The sequence below is a fragment of the Gekko japonicus genome, unplaced genomic scaffold, assembly GCF_001447785.1.
Source record: "Gekko japonicus isolate JY-2015 unplaced genomic scaffold, Gekko_japonicus_V1.1 scaffold814, whole genome shotgun sequence".
Lineage (NCBI taxonomy): Eukaryota > Metazoa > Chordata > Lepidosauria > Squamata > Gekkonidae > Gekko > Gekko japonicus.
This window is the reverse complement of record NW_015169799.1, coordinates 23,342-40,884: the sequence shown is the minus strand read 5'-3', so window position 1 is coordinate 40,884 and position 17,543 is coordinate 23,342.

The window sequence follows — 17,543 nt, the reverse complement described above, 5'->3', positions numbered from 1 at the left end:
CAGGAGGAGTGGGGCACCTACCTGCTCCCTCCCTGCCTACCCCTGCTACTCACAACATTCAATACCACATATATGAATGATTTTGCATGCCAGCAAAACCTTCCCTGACCTAAAATTGTTTGAGTATAGCATTCAGAATTATGGCATGTACATCTGTGAGGACTTGCAGGGGCATCTCATTTTCCCTCTTCCACTATTTCCTCTTTCTCTTCCATGGCAGCCCTCATAAATGTCTGTACATTTATAAATTTTATAAATGTACTGACATGTTACTGTTTTGGATACAGCCAGCTTTTCCAGCCAATTTTGATCAATCCCCCTTCTTATTAGAGCACCAGTCCCACGTGGCTTTTGTCCAGGCAGATCTCATGATTCCCCACCATACCCTTTCTGATGGTCAAGGGGAACCCTCTTCCTGTTTCACCACTGTAAAAGCTGATTGGATCCAACCCCTTGTCTCATGGCCAGTTTACATCTCACCATATCTTGTAGAAAACATCTGCTTTCAAACATTTTGGGGGACATGGTAAACTGCAATCTTCCAGTGGCATAGCACACAGGGGTATTCAATTCACAGTACTTTAAGAGAGAACACAGACATAAGCCTCTAATGTTTCCCATATTTCAAATGTAAGATAAAATTGAGAAGGGGAAATATACATTTCAGCCAATCTGAGTTTTATGATCACATTACAGACGCAAATATCCACAAACCAATTTAAGCTTTGTGTGTAAAAATTATTCCTCAATGTTTTCACAAAGTTACAGTTCAGCCTGGTTTAGCCGCAGAGTAGTCTTTCGTCTGTTCACAGCCCATGAGCAATGATAGATTAATGTGCTATAATAGAACTCTCATGAATTCTCATTGATTAGAGCAATGTTACTGAATTGTGGAAATAATACTGTTTTTTATTTAAGTACTTATCAAAGACAAGAAAGAGTCGCTGTCAACATGCATGGCTGAGAGAAACATTCCTTCTCATAGCAGCATGGAAGCAGCATGGAAGATGATGATGGTAGTGTGGCAACAGTGGAAGAAGGGAAGAATCACAAGTGGTTCTTAAGAGAGGAGTGAGAAGAAAAAGCCATCCTAAATGTTAGCTACCCTCTGGGGCTGAATTACATTTGACAAGCCTTCATTGGCATACGTATACACATACAATAGGAGATCAGATTAAAATACAAATCCATATAGGGTAAAATTGGAGCAAATATAGAATAAATACAGGCTTCATTCAGCATTATGGAACACAAGTGTCTGAATCCTTGAGCTCATGCACTCCCTCCCCTTCCATCTCCTTTCTCCATCACACATGGCTTGAATAATGAAAATGCCCTGGTTTATTCATATGTAACAAAAAAACCACAACTGTTTGTTGTGATGTCAAAACGGAGCAAAACAGAAAACTGTGGTTTCTTCTCTTATCCCCAAATCAGGATTCCAAAGTACATCTTAATCATGATTTGGAATCCTGGTTTGGAGGCAAGAGAGCAGACCTCAACTTTCCTGATTCAGATATCACTATAGACTGCAGATGCAGGGGAAGTCTCCAGAATTTGAGCCACATGAAAGTGGAAGAGGTAGGGGGAAGTTAGTATACATGCCCAAGGACTTCAGAGCTTCATTCTTATAAGTGTCTGAGCTGAATCATTTTGTTGTATCATGCATGACAGAGTGCCTCCACTCCCACTAGAGTCATGCCCACCTTGAATAGGTCCTTGGCAGTGTTAGCAGTCAGACCCCTCCTCCCAAAGAAGGAGTAGTTCAGCACATGGAGAGAAAGAGGCAAACGCCCTTCATAAAAACATCACCTCAAAAACTGTAACTATAAGAAACTGGCCCAAAAGACACTAAATAGATGCCAGTCAGAGTCAAACCAGAAGCCAAGCCTGAGAAATTTCTTGAAGGTGAAGTCAAAAGTCGGTTGGCTGACTGATGAGCCTCTCCCCACCATATGGAGATGCATAATTAACGGCAATAGGTTTCCCATGACTAATCCTGTCAATTCCAGTCTTGCTTCCCCCTTATCCTTTTACCCCAATTTAGCAACACTTAACCATATTCTTCAAACCTGGCAGTTTCCCCATCCAGTAACCTCTGGGCCATCAAAAGACATTCACACCTTTGGTACACCTCACAAAGTCCCATAAAACTTCTCCCACCTCATTGTTTGCTCTCCGGAAAGCTCATCAAACCATTGGTGGGGAGGGGTGCACAAGTCAGCATAGTCCCCAGGAACATTTTTCCTATATTAAGTGCACCTAGACACCAGTCCAGTTACCTTTATTGGCATGTAACCCTTGCAAACCCATATACAACAAAAAACAACAACCACAGCATAGAATAATATCTACAAAAAACAGAAACAAGGAATTACAAAGTAAGTATACCCATCAATTAAATAAAGGGCGAATAGAAATGGCACCAAAAAGAAATTTAGCAACAGTTTCTGTTATCTCAAAGTTTGGGTTAGCAAGAAGAATAAGGATCTTTAGGCAATCAGGATATTCTTCTAGTTGAGCCAAAGTAAAATTTAGAAATTTCAGTCGTAGCGCATGGTAGAAGGGGCACTGAAACAAGACATGGGAAATCGTTTCGATATTATCATTTGTGCATGGGCAACATCTGTCAGAAAAGGGCACACCCTGAAACCAGATAATAAGGCCGAAGGTAATACATTGAATCTCACCAAAGAGAGGGCTCTACGGAGTTTGGGAGTGTGAAGTTGGTACAGGTAAGAGGCAGCTTGGCCGACTTTAGGAGATATTCCAAAATACAGGGGTGAACAGGTTTTATTAGTGGCATTATACAGTGAATGTAGCTCAGAACAAAGTAGATTGGCTCTTATAATTGAAAAAGCCTCAGACACCAGGTGTGTGTGTGTTCTTGACATCAACCTCATACACCCACATGTGTGTGGATTTCCTTCTTTGCTCTGTGAAACGCTGGCCATTTCACAGCTGCCTCTTCAGACCTCACGCTTCAAGACTGGTAATTGTATAGCCTTCCCTGAAACTGCTTTCTCCCTCTCCTCCCTTTAATTTCATCTTAGTCAGCTTAATGTGTTTGTGTGTGTGTTTTACCATATTATTATTTTTTCCCAATAAAAACCTTTCTTGTCAAACATCGGTCTGTTTATTTTTGAGAATTCTCTAAGGGAATTATCCCAGTAGACATTGGTGGAGATCCCAGTTACCCTTCTCATTTGTCTCCTTTAAGCTAATTTCCTCCAATCAAATAGGAGACTGACTCTTTGGGTAACAGCAGGTCTCTGGAGAGTCAGCAGATAAATTATATAAATAAATGAATAAATACACAAGATCCTAGGCTGGCCTAGGTTGGATTCTGGCCAAAGTATTAATCTGTAATCAGACAATAATTCTTATATGTAGCTGAAAGTGCTTTGAGAGTTGTACACACGTTTCTTTTGTTCCATTATTGCCTGAGGTCAAACAGATTTTTGCAGGTTTTTGAAATGAAAAAAAAATCTTCCAAATGTTTGCCACAGATGAAAAGTGAAAGGAGCAATTATTCCTACTTGAAACCATCTTCATCTGTTCGGAATAAATGTCCTATATTTTTGCAGACTAGGTGGTAGCCAGAGATCTCCCACTATTTCAACTGATCTTCAGGTGACAGAGATCAGTTTACCTGGAGAAAATGGCCACTTTGGGAGGTAGACTCTATGGCATTAGACCCCACTGAAGGACCTCCCCTCCCCAAACCTCTCCCTCCTCCGGCTCTACCACCGAAATTTCCAGGTATTTCCCAACCCAGAACTGGCGACCCTATTCCAGACTAATATTATTTTCAAAATGTACTTAAGGTAGATTCAAATGTCCATTTGTGGTGGGCTGGCCAGCCAAGCTAAAACTACACTCATTGTTTCATCATTTTTTATGCTTCTGATATTACATTTCCTAATTCATTTTAAAAACTATTTGGGGAAGTGGCCAGGAAATTTCTACAAAATACAATCTGTGTGTATCTGTAATGTATGAATGGTCAAATATGAATCTTTAGATGTGGATCTGGAAATCCTCCTGGGGCCTTCCAGACTATCCGTCATGCATCATGATAATCCACACATTATCCATATAAATGTATACATTGTACATACGTTACAGATTAAGAAAATGCAGCCATTTTCTAGCCACGCGTTTATACAATTTGTCAAAACATATGAAAGGAAATTAAACTCTAAGTAGTCTTAGCCACTTGTTAAATGAAGATGAATAGGAAATGAGGATATGACATGTAACTTTCTTGTTAATCTGAAATTCCAAAAAGATACAAATTGAACGTTATGATCATGGTTAAAAAAACCCCTCACAATTAGAGTATTGCAAATGCTTAAAAGGCTTTACTGTGCTTTAAAATCCAGATTCTATATAGTCTTGGTCCCACATTAAAAATAAAAAACATGTTTTCTTATTTCTGGAAAATTTATAACACCAACATAGAAAAACATTATAAACATTTTCCTTGCAGGATGTGTCCTAAATATATTTACACTGTGTGGCAGGAATATTTGTCTGCAACTCTCTCGTTGCTTTATATATTTATCTTCTTGACCATTAATATCCCATAAATCTTTGTTAAAATACTCATCTGTTTTAGTTGGGCTAACATTCTCAAAAGTATTAAAACTCCTAGTCACCAGTTTATCTCTCTACACTCTTGATATTACATTATTTATTTGCAAGCACAAGAACCATATGCTTTCGCACATCAATTCTTATTTTATCATATGTTATTAATCAATCTACATGTAGGTCATAAAATCTAATTCTCAAATTGGCTCTTTCTAATGCTTTACAATCAGTAATGTATCAAGTGTGAAGATGTGATGGTTAAAAAAGTTGGTATGGGTGCCTAGATTGGAGCAACTTTCATACATTTTTTTCCAAATCATTATTATACTGTCACATACATAAATTGCTGTACTTTTTAGTTTAATTGTTTATATTTACTGATAGGTCTACTGTAGATATCCTACATTGTTCTACAACCTAACAAAAATTGCCATCTTCTGCCTCCCACTACTGACACCCTAAATCAATTGATTTCAAATGGGGGACCAGCAAGGACTTGTGGATGGCATCTCATTTTCCTCCGCCCCCACCCATTTCTTCTTTCCTTTCCCTGAAAGCCCCTATAGCATCTCCTTCTTGTTTTCTTCTTTTCTTCCCGTCCACCAGCCAAGCCACCTTTTTCTGCCCCTCCTGTCTTCACCTTTCCCTCCACCTCTCACTGGGAAAACATTGTGCCATTATGGATGGCAGGTTGGGTGGGCCCAGATGTGTGGTAGTGGTCAGTGGAACCCCTCACTTTCATCTGTACCCCCTCTCTACATTATCTCATCTTTCCCCCCCCTCTTGGCAAACCTGAGAGTTCATCTTTCCCTGCTTCCTTTTCCTCACCCACCCACCCACCTACCTTTCATTTGTCCCTCATTTTCAACTATATTTATTAGCTATTTACTTCATTTATATCCACATTTCTTCACAATAGGGACCCAAAGCAGAGTACATCATTCTCCTTTCCTTCATTTTATTCTCACAACAACCTTGTGAGGTTGATTAGGCTGAGTGTGTGTGACTGCTGTGGAACCAGAGTGGGGATTCAAACCTGGGTCTCCCAGATCCTAGTCTGAAACTCTAATCATTACACCATACACCAGGTTTCATGGGGTGGCTGCTGTGGAACAGTACCAAACAGCAGGAACGGGGGGGGGGGGTCATGGAAATTGGGTGGTTACAAGTAATTTGTTGGTGGCTCTTGGCCTTGACGTTGATTAATTCTCACTCAAAGGCCCAAAGAAGCTTTGGAAGGCCCTGCCTCCACCCTTGGCCTTTTACTGACAGAAACTAAAGCTTGAAGGCTAGCAATACTGTTGTGTTTACCTAAAAATGGCCACTGAGAGGGCATGTATTTCTTAAAGGTGCAGGTGCTGTTTCTTTTATTTTGGAAGGTGGTTTAACCCCCCAATGTGTTTTTTGTTTGTTTAGTTTTCAGACTAAAACTGGGTCTTTTTAGGTATCTAGAAATAACTGTCTTGTCTGTACGTGGCCCAAAATCTGGATATGAGTATCCACAGATGGGGGTGTATTGATAATTAGATATATCGATTAATTAGGATTGCACCATTAGTATAGCAACATAGTAATGCCATGTAATGTTGGAAATGTCAGACCTCCTTCCCTAACATTTTGCAGCACTTGTTTTATTGTTCCATTTCAAATAATAAAATAGACTAGAGTCTGAAATGAAGCATTTTCTGTGGGACCTTCATTAAGGTAAAGGTAAAGGTTCCCTTGCTCGAAAGCCAGTCGAATCCGACTCTAGAGTTGCGGTGCTCATCTCCGTTTCAAAGCCGAAGAGCCAGCGCTGTCCGAAGACGTTTCCGTGGTCATGTGGCCGGCATGACTAAACACCAAGGCGCACGGAACGCTGTTACCTTCCCACTGAAGTGGTACCTATTTATCTACTTGCAATTTCTTGCTTTCAAACTGCTAGGTTGGCAGGAGCTGGAACCAGAGACGGGAGCTCACTCCGTCATGCGGCACACTCGGGTCTCGAACTGCTGAACTACAGACCTTCCACAGCCTGCAGTTCAGCGTCTTAACCACTTGAGCCACCGCAGCTCCGGGACCTTCATTACCTTGTGTAAAAACCAAACCCAATCCCAACATTTGGGATCTTAGAGTTGCTGCTTGGTAATTTTACTCTAAGGCTTTACTCTTAAGCATTCATACTTGGAATCAGTGGAACTTCCTTTCATAGTCAGGACCAGGTTGCAAGTCTTGGAACAGTACAATTAAATAAAGTACTGAATTATTTACTAAAATATAATTTACTGGTAGGTACTTCCATGGAAGCTCCACTAAAATGTGTAGCACTTCTTGGTGGGCTGAGCCCTTTGAATTGCAGCCTGTTAATGCCTCCAAATCAAGGCTAAATCAATTCAATTTGATCACGTTTGTACTTTTGAAGTATGGTGCTGAGTCAGGTTTTACAGGCACAGTAAATCACAAAATGGTAATGAAATAATGGAAGCCAGTGATAAATAAATGAGGAAGGTAGGAGTGCATATCCATCCAAAGAAAGGATAGGAACTGTCTCTCCATAATCAAATACCACTTTATCTTCACCTGTGTTTTCTGGATAACATATTCCTTTTTATTGTAATTTGTACTGATATGAAAAGTTAAAGTTCTATGAACTCTAACAGAAGTATCATTTTAAAAAATCAGTACTCTGTTATGTTGGGGGGTTTTTGGAAGCAGGGGACAGCACAATTAATGATGAGGCAACCTCAAGAGTTTCTTCAATGAAATTTTCAGATTTTTGCTGTGTGGTATAGTAGTGTTTTATACTGTCCATATATTTCAAAATACATGGAGTCTCATTCAAAAAGAATTTCAAAGGCATATTATGAGAAAAATCCAAAGTACAGTGATTCTTCAGTATGTCTCGACCTAAGATAACCAGTCATGTTTTTGTGCTTCTGTGACAAGAAGTCAACAAGCAGTGAAGTCAGAGCATCCTGAAACAATTGAGAATATTGGCTAATTAGAAGATCATAATCTTGGGAATATTATTATTTATTTATTTATTTATTTAGTATTATTACTTGCAGGGCTGCACTATTTGAAATATCCACACCACCATCTCAGCCTCATACATAAAACCATTAATTTTGCTACAGCATGAGCATCTCAGAGAATACAAAGTTAGTAAGAAGGTCTAGGATCACTGTTTATTCTAGTGGCCATTAGCAAACAATTTAACCCTTTGTGCATTTATTCACTTACTCTCAGTAGTTTCCTTCTTTTCTACAGACCCAGTCCTACAGGTATTTCCAAAGTTTAAGATGGCAGTTACCAGCCATATCTCTCTAATACCACAGCATACTCACGCACACGCACACACACAGAGCGAGAGAGAGAGAGTCAGGCTCCTTTTTAAAGTTCCTCTAAATTCTACATATAAAATCTGCCATGATACAGAACTTTGGTCATTTTCTTCATTAAACTAGGCTGACTTTCATTGTTCCAGATTGGGAATATGGTCATTGTATGAAAAGGGATGAAGACACCATATTCTTAGTAAGAAGGGTTTTAAATGAGCACAGAATAGATAGTAAAACTGACAGAGTTTGCAGACAGAGGCATTGAAATTGATCCCATCCTAATGTTTGCCAGGGTGGAATCATGGGAGTGGGGAATCCTTATAGGAGAAGATTCTCTCTTACAAATAGCCTCCACTTGACACAAATTTTCTTTATCAAAACAAGTTCTAGGCTAGGGCTGGGAGGGATCTTTTGGGAAAGATGGGAGGGGACAGATCTTTACAGAAATAATTGACTGGTGCCTTTTTTATGCTTGCTGATTGTTCCCTGTAAACTCACCTTCATATAAAAGATATCAGAACATAATCTATACGTGTGTGTGTAAAGTGTCATCAAGTTGTAGCCAATTTAGGATAACCCCAGCAAGGGGCTTTCAAGGCAAGTGAGAAGCGGAGATGATTTGTTATTGCCTTCCTCTACAGAGTCTGCCTTGGTGATCTCCCTTCCATGTGCCAACCCTGCTTAGTTTCTGAGATCTCATGAGATCAGGCTATACCATGCTGCCTTCCCATGCCATAATATATATAAAGCATAATTATAATTTATTTAGATACTTATGCCCATCTTTTCTTCCCAATGGGGACCCAAAACCATTTCCAACATTCTCCACTTCTTCATTTTATCCTCATAACAACAAACTTGAGAGGAAGGTTAGGTTGAAAGAGAGAGAGAGAGAGAGAGAGACTGCCCCAAGGTCACCCAGCAAATTTCCATGGCAGAGTGAGGATTTGAACCTGGATCTCCCAGACCCTCATCCAACACATTAATCACTACACTATGGGTCTAAACCTTAAGTTTCCCTCTAATGCCTCCTGAGGATGCATACACTTAGATATGGTTAGATATGCTATTCTGCATAACTTTTGAATCGGGCCGAAAGCATAATGAATTATACCAGTTTGCGAAGTTATCCAGGAACTTTTGGTTGATTCTTCAGTCCAACAATACAACTGAGACCCTCACATTAGATTTAGATAGTCCTGAAAATATAATAACTGAAATAATCTATACCTGCAAATAAAGAGAGTCTAATAAAATTAAGCTGCATGTATCCTACTTTCATGCATCGTTTCTGGTAGAGGACAGTAATGTGTGACTCTTCTGTTTCTCAGTTATGAAAAGGAAAACAATCAAAAACACATGCTGTTGTCTGAGGCTAGCTTATGTTCTAACTTAACATTTGTTCTGCAGTGAGATGAAACAAAAAAGCCTTTGTAGTAAGCGGCAATTTTGTGCTCGGCAAGATGCATCCCATTACATGAACTCTAGAGCAAATGCAGTTCTGCTCTTTGCCTACATTAAATCTCTTGCAGTCATTGTTTACCTGGAGAGAAATGGGAAGTTATCTATTAGACTAATCCTCTATATGCAGTTTCTCCTTTAAATTCAGGCTGGCAGGGGAAGAGAAAAAGGAACAATTGCACTGATCCTGGTAGGTCTCCATACCTACAAACTCTATCCTGACACCTCTCCTTTGTTCCATGTGGCTGCCCAATCCCTTTCTCCCACACACAAGAGAAGAAAAAATTCTTTGTGGTCCTAAGATAAGGAAACATTTTTGTGTGATATTAGGGATGTGTTTCTTTGCACCCTATAGATATTAAATTAATGCCTTAATAAACAAGTCCCTACTTTAAACTTATGGTAAATTAATTCTGAAGATTTGAATCATATTCTGTAGCACTAACACTGATGATTTTTAATTGAATTAGAACCACAAACACAATAGTTTGTCACATTACTATTAAAAGTGCTTATCATGAAGAAATGTGTTAGCATTTGTTTTAGTGTGCCAAATTTGATTATACCCTTATAAAATTAGATCAAAGATGAACAGTTTTACTGTAAAATCCAAATACTGCATGTGCAAAATAATGAGAAACAGGACTCATTGCTCCAAACATAAGTTTTCAGGCTCTAATTGTACTCAGTTGTGAGGAAAGGAGGAAGAAAGAGAAAAATGTCTTTATTTCAGGCAATGTAAAAATTAATAGGATGCACTTCTATAGGCAAACCATGCCTGTAATCCTAAAGTCTGTCTAATTAATGGCAAAGGGGGCACACTTCAGTGACAGAACATTTGCAGTGCATACAGAAAATCCCAGATTAAACTGGCATTTCAAGTTTAATGACCTTAGATAGCAGGTATCTACAAAGATCTTTGTCAACCCAAGACCCTGGAGAGAAAAACCGCCAGTCAGTCACTCATATTGAGCTGGATTGACCAATGGTATAAGGCAGCTCATATGTTTCAATTGTCAATTGGACATTGATAAGGGTGCAAGGCCAGCAACATTTAAAAACTGTTTGTCAGAATGTCATTTGCTTCGGTTAAAAAAGTAAATGAGGCCCCAGTCACACGAAAGGTTTTGGGCCGGGAGAGGGACAGATCAGGGGTGCAGCAAACGGGCACGATCCCACCGCAACATCTGGGAAACGTTGCGCACCCGTCCCTGATCTGGCCCTTCAGGCCAAAAAGCCGCATCTAAAATAAACCACCTACAGAGGTGGACTTACCAGCACGGCCGCATCAAGCGCGGCCGTAGGATTGCCGGCATGTCCTTCTGCCGGCACACCCAAGACCCCTGGCCGAATTGCACATGCTCACACATGCGCAGGTCGGCAGCCTCCGTCTCTGTCTCGTCGCTTTCTCCCCGGTCTCCCCGGCATCTGATTGTGCCGAGGAGCAACTGTGCGGCGGCTCACGGGATCTGTATGATCCCGCCGCCGCATGTCTATTTTGGTGCAGCTTTCAAAAGCCGCACTTTGCCCGCGCTCCCCCCCCCCCCCCGTGTGGCAGGGACCTGAGCTTGGAAGGATAACATATGCTCTTTTCATTGGTTCTGACCTGCTGAGAATTGGGTTGCTAAGTTTAATTTACAAAGATTCTGAATATGCATAGAACTATACTCTCCAAATACAATTAAGTTTTGTCCTAAAATAATTCAAGAACAACATACTGCAGAACATTTGAAAAGCAGCTTTCCCTTCAAAATGTACTTGCCCACTAATTGGCTACGGCAGTGCTTTTTTTAAAAGAAAAAGAAAAAAGTGCCAACTCAAGAGGGAAATGAAGTTTTCAATCTGTATACTGAAAACTCATGAACTTTTAAATGTTCTAAAAAGAATTTTGTTGAAGAGGTTCCGGAATTCCATTCTGGTGTGTTCCCCCAGAAAAAAAGCCCTGGGAACTCTTCAGAAATCCAGCTGTTTATTTCCGTAGTTCTCCAGGTATGATTTAAATTGTCCTAAATAACAAGACTTTTGAATATATATTTTAAGCATGCACTGGAATTATTGTTTTCTAAGAAGAGCACAAACCAAATTAAGACACTTCTGTGCTTAATTACAAAACTCTATAGATGATTCAGGACAAAATTTAGACTGTGTAATTACAAAGCCATTCATCTATTTCCAGATTGTCCCTTTGATGTTTGATTCCTTCTGCATCCTATGAAGCATTAGACACATTACAAGTCAAAACAATCTGTAATCGTCCCTTTTCACTGTTGCAAAAGCAAGCCCTTTCCTTGAATGGGACAAAAGTTCATGCAAGAGTGAGAGGGGCTGATTTTGTGTCATTTCCACCTTTTTTTGCCCCAGCCCCACATCATATTGATCTTGATGGTGCCTCAACCATCCGCAGCTACTTTTGGAAGGTCCCAAGAAGTTTCTGGAAGAAACAGGACGCATGCTTCCATGAACTTCTCCCATTCCCAGGACTTTGAATCCAACTCTATGCATTTCCATACGGCCCACTGTAGTCAATATTCTGCCTTGCTGCTCTTTGGATCAATCATAGAACATTTCTCAAAAACATCTCCCTGCCCACCCTGTAAATATTTTATAGGAACAAAAGTCTCCACATTTGTTTCAATACTTATTTGAGTGAGTAGCTGTAGTAATTTCCATAAGCTATTTGTTTGAGAGGAAGATGCTCAGATGGTGCTTCAGTTGGTCTCAGTCACTGTCCATGTAGCTGAAGTACTGAGAAAAATACAGGCACGTCTGTTCTTCATGAATAAAGCAAAGGTAAAGGTTTCCCTTGCTCGAAAGCTAGTCGAATCTGACTCTAGGGGGCAATGCTCATCTCTGTTTCCAAGCCGAAGAGCCAGCGTTGTCCAAAGATGTTTCCGTGGTCATGTGGCTGGCATGACTAAACACCGAGGTGCACAGTATGCTTCATGCATATAGGCTGCAAAATGGCAGCACCCTTTCTACCCTTCTTTTGGCATGGGTCTGTATGCAGTAATGTGCCATCTGAGCACTGGCATTCACAGTGCACACAGTTTAGCCCATATGCCTGTGAACATTACCACGAATGTAGCCAAATCACTCAAAGTCTCAGTACACATATATGCATTATAATAACTCAGTTTCATGGTTGAATTTTTTCCTACTCTTGCATCCACCAATTCTGACAACTAGCCAAAGCAGGGCCTCAGAAGATGACTGCAGTGGTTGGGTATGTCTGTATGGGAGTAGATGGTCCTTAATGTATGCCTGGTTCCAAACGTTAAAGGTCAACACCAGCACACTGAATTGGGGAAGAACCAGCAAGACCAGAACAGCAACCGACTCTTCTCACTCATTTGTCTGGTTGGGACTCCATATCTCAGTGCAACAGATTTTAAAGCAGCATTGCTTGACCTCCACTTAAAATCATATTGTGCCAGGATTCTTGATCTTCAGACAGCTGGACCACAGGCTTAAGAGCCAAAAGCCAACAGCGCCGTGGCACAAGCCTTGCTGTAAATAACTGCACCTGGTAACAAAAGAGGTAGGTACAATGACTCAATGGTATGTTTTTCTTGTCTTTTGTGAGGCAAAGCATCCCTGGCCTCCTCTCAAGGGCCAACTTCATCCTGCAGGTGTTACTAACTGGTTTCTTGGCTACTACAGTTTTTATCATCTCCAGGGCCAGAGATGAAGGTGCTGTGATTAGCTTCTTGTGAACACCTGCTGCCCATTGGATGGGGGAAGAAGAGCCAAAGGTGATAAGGTAATTTTCAAAAGGTTTCTTCAGAGAGCGTATTCTCATTGCATGTCATTCTTACCTGATGTTGCTGGGCTGGGCCAAAAACTATAATTCAGCTAAGGCCCAGAGAAAAGAGGACTGGCTGAAATCCTGGTAGTCTGAAAGCCTAAACTATGACCTGCATGAATTGCTAGCAACATAGAGAATTCCCAAACTTTGGCATGTGATTTTGGAACTTAAGGTTTGTGCAGTCTAATGCATATTCGAAAAGTTGTTAAACAGTTGAGCTAGCCTTTCTTGTTTTCTTGCAGTATGATTTTAGGGTAACGTACTGGCTGTTTAATAAACATTCCTGATTGATTAATATCTAGAATAAACATTATATATCCTTTTAAAATAAACAATAGTCTGGTTACTTGTGTGTAACTTCCTTGGGGAACCACAGGGTTCAGGCCTTGAACTCCTTGACATCCTGTATGTCCCAGACAACTAACTCCCAACTGAGCCACCACCACCATTCTGCTAAAAAAATAGCTTGATAGAAACAAGCTTCTTGCAAATAATCTTTTTTGCTGGTTCTTCCCCAAGATGAACTGAATCATTTTCACCAAAATCAATAGGATTCAGAACTATTGTATTGCATCCCTTTGAAGAGAAGCATAAAGATTCTCATCTTTAAAACTTTGGAAGACCATGAAGATGATGTTAATGAGTAATGTAGCTATCAATTTTATGGTGTTATTGTTGTAGACGTGTTACTACTGGAAACATTTGCCACACTGTCAGGGCTGAGCAGGGCTGACACACCTTACAGAGGCCCGTTGAGACCCCAAGAAGAGACTTTGGAGGGGAAGGGGCTAAAAACACCCTTGGCTTTCCTTCTCCCTTTTACTGCCTTCCCCTGTAGCTGGTTAGTTAGCAGTACAGGCCTGAATCCCTGTCCCTTATAAGGGACACTCCCTGGGGATATGATTGCCCCTCCTTTTCATGTCTCCCTGAGTGTTTCCCCACCCTCCTGTATTGACTGGCAGGAGCTATTGCCAACTGAGTGTGATTAGGCCAGGCCATTCTCTAGCCTTGCCCTCCACTCCCTTAAATGGCTGCTCCACCTCCCCGCCCCCCAGCCACCTGGTACCAGTACATTAAGGCTCAGGGCCATCCCACACAATGGCTGTTTCTCCTTTGCCTGGCCCTGCTGAGTTGAGGGTGTTGCCGGACTCTTGGGAAGGCCCTGCTGCTACAACGGCCCTAAAACCTGGAGGGCAAACTGTACTGCTGTGTCAACCTGCAGGAGCATAGCCAGATTCTGCTGAATGCAGGTTGCTGCCATATGGAGTACTCCAGCTGGCCGTCTCCCATTTTCTTATGGTAAGTACAGGGGTGCTTAGGCTACCCCCGGACAAATCTACAGATCTCAGAAATTAAATTAAACAGAAATTAAATTAAAAGGAACAAGAGGCAGACCATGAGTAAGACTCATGAGGGAAATCTCATTTCCCCCACCAGCCCCAATTTTCTCCTTTCTGGCTCCAGCTGTGTTTCCTTTCCTCCTTACTTCACTTCCTCCTGGTTATGACAGCTTCTGCCACAGCAGTGGGAACCATTCTGGGTTTCTGTGACAATCCCAAATACCACCCAAACTCTTGGGTTGTTTTTTTTTTTACATATCTGTGCACACTGGGTCAACACACTTTAAATTGGTAGAAGCTATCTCCTCCCCCCCTTTTTTTAAACACAGGCTGTGATCACACACACTAACACACCACACACACACCACACACCAGGCCGGGCATACGCTCGACTTGATCTTCATGGTGGGGGTTACAGTTCACTGGATTACTGCCTCGGCAGTGCCATGGTCAGACCACCATGCCCTGAAGGCCCATGTGAATGTATCCCTCCAACCCCGTTTGGGCGGCGAGCACATTTTGGCTTGCCCACAGAGCCAAATGGACTCTCAGCAATTCCAGATGGTTCTGTAGGATCCCATGCCCCCTGGCAGCTCGTTAGATTAACTTGTCAAGGACTGGCATGGCCGGCTCTTGGCAGCCATTGATCAGATCGCCCTCCCGATGCCCTCTGCGCCCCCGCTCTAAGCGGGCTCCTTGGTTCTCTGAGGAGCTGCGGCAAATGAAATGAGGGCTCAGACGATGAGAGAGACGGGGGTGGCGCATCTGTGACGAAGCATCAAGAGCATCATATAGGACATTTATGTGATCCTATGAGATGGCAATCAAAGCCGCGAAGAGAAAATTCTACCCTGCCGTGGTTGCGTCTGCTAGCTCACACCCGGCACAATTATTTAGATCTATTTGGTCATTAACAAAGCTGCCACAGGACAGGTCAAATGATAAGGAACTTGATATAGGCTGTGAGGCTTTTGCAAGCTATTTTGCAGATAAAGTCCTGCTGCTCCACTGCGATCTCCCGGCCACAGTTGAGACAGTGAGTGAACTCGAGGCTCCATGCACGTTTTCTAGTTCCATTCTGGATTATTTCAGTCCACTCAGTCTTGAGGAAGTCGACAGATTGCTCTCAATGGTACGCCCAGCCACGTGCAGCCTTGATCCGTGCCCTTCATGGTCATGAGGGGTTATGAGGTGCCCTCAGGGACATTATCAACAAGTCCTTCAATGAGGGGCTGTTCCCAGGGGTACTCAAGGAAGCGATGGTCCACCCTTTCCTGAAAAAAACATCACTGGATCCGGCTGAATTGGCCAACTATCGGCCAATTTCCAATTTGACCTATTTGGGCAAAGTATTGGAGAGAGGCAGCGATTCAGTTGCAGAGCTTCATGGATGACACTCCCATGCTGGACCTGTTCCAGTCTGGCTTCTGGCCGGGTCATGGTACGGAGACGGCACTGGTCGCTCTCACAGACGACCTCTGAAGGCATCCGGATCGAGGCAGCATGGTGGTACTGGTGTTGTTGGATCTGTCAGTGGTGTTTGACACCGTCGACCACCAGTTACTGATCCACCGTCTCGCCGACACCGGAATCCAAGGGCTTGTCTTGCAATGTCTCATCTCTTTTCTCCAGGGTTGGGGACAGAGGGTGGCACTAGGGGAGCAGACGTCCAGCTATATCTGTTGTTGGGCGGCCGGTCCAGCTCTGGCTCAGATGACCTGGAGCAGGTGCTTCAGGATGTAGGCTTAGACTGAGTCGATTGAAATTTAATCCAATGAATCCTGTGCTTGAGTCTGAGCGGGTCAGGGGTAGGGGTCCCATTACCGACCTTTGGTGGGGCACCACTGGTGCTAGCACCAAGGGTTAGGAGTCTGGGAGTGCTCCTGGATGCCTCCTTAACAATGGAGACCCAGGTAGCAGCCACTGCCAAGGCGGCCTTCTACCTCCTATGGCTGATTAGTCAGCTGGTTCCCTTCCTCGAATGCAATGACCTAGCAACAGTGATCCACGCAATGGTCACCTCGAGATTAGACTACTTGTCCCAGATCTGGAGGCTGGAGCTAGTGCAGAATGCCGCAGCCAGGCTGTTGATGGGTCTCTCAATATGGGACCACATCCAGCCTGTGCTGAGGACACTGCACTGGCTGCCTATAGCGTACAAGATTCGGTTCAAGGTACTGGTTTTAACCTTTAAAGCCCTATATGATCAGGGGCTTTCCTACTTGAGGGACCGCCTTCCCCCACATGTGCCCCAGAGAGCACTGAGGTCAGGGTCACAACATTGTTTGACCCTCCCTGGTCCGAAAGAAGTCAGGCTGAACATCACCAGAACCAGGGGTTTCTCAGTGGCGGCCCCATACTGGTGGAATGAGCTCCTGGAGAACATCAGGGCCCTGCGGGACCTTTTACAGTTCCGCAGGGTCTGTAAAACAGAGCTCTTCCACCAGGCTTTCAATTAGGGGCTGCCACTGATGAATGTGCCCTGGAACATCTTCTGGCCTGAAATCTAGAATATCTTCTGGCCTGAGACTTCGCTGGATGCTACTCCTATCATTGGATGTGATTTGGATTATTGCCATCATTTGTCGGTTTTATTTGTGAATTGTTGCTGTTTTTTTTAACTTGGTATTAATTGTTTTAATCCCTGTATTGTTTACATTATTTTAACTTTGTTAGCCGCCTTGAGCCAGCATGCCTGGCAAGGCAGGATACAAATAGAAACAATAAATAAATATAAATAAATAAATCATCCACTTTCAAACTACTTTCAATGTGCTTTCAAATTGGATTTTGCCTGTTCACTCAGTAAAATCCAGTTGGAAAGTGCATTGAAAGTGGATTATTTAGTATGTGTGATTGCAGCCATAGATTCTTATACAAACCTGGAGGTTAACCTGGTTTTGCACAAACTTGAATTGTAACTGTGGCTGTTCATCTTGTGCTGAATTTTGTAATCTACATGTGGGGCAAACCTTGGCTATTAGATATACAAATAAGTAACTGAAAAATTGAGAGGTTATT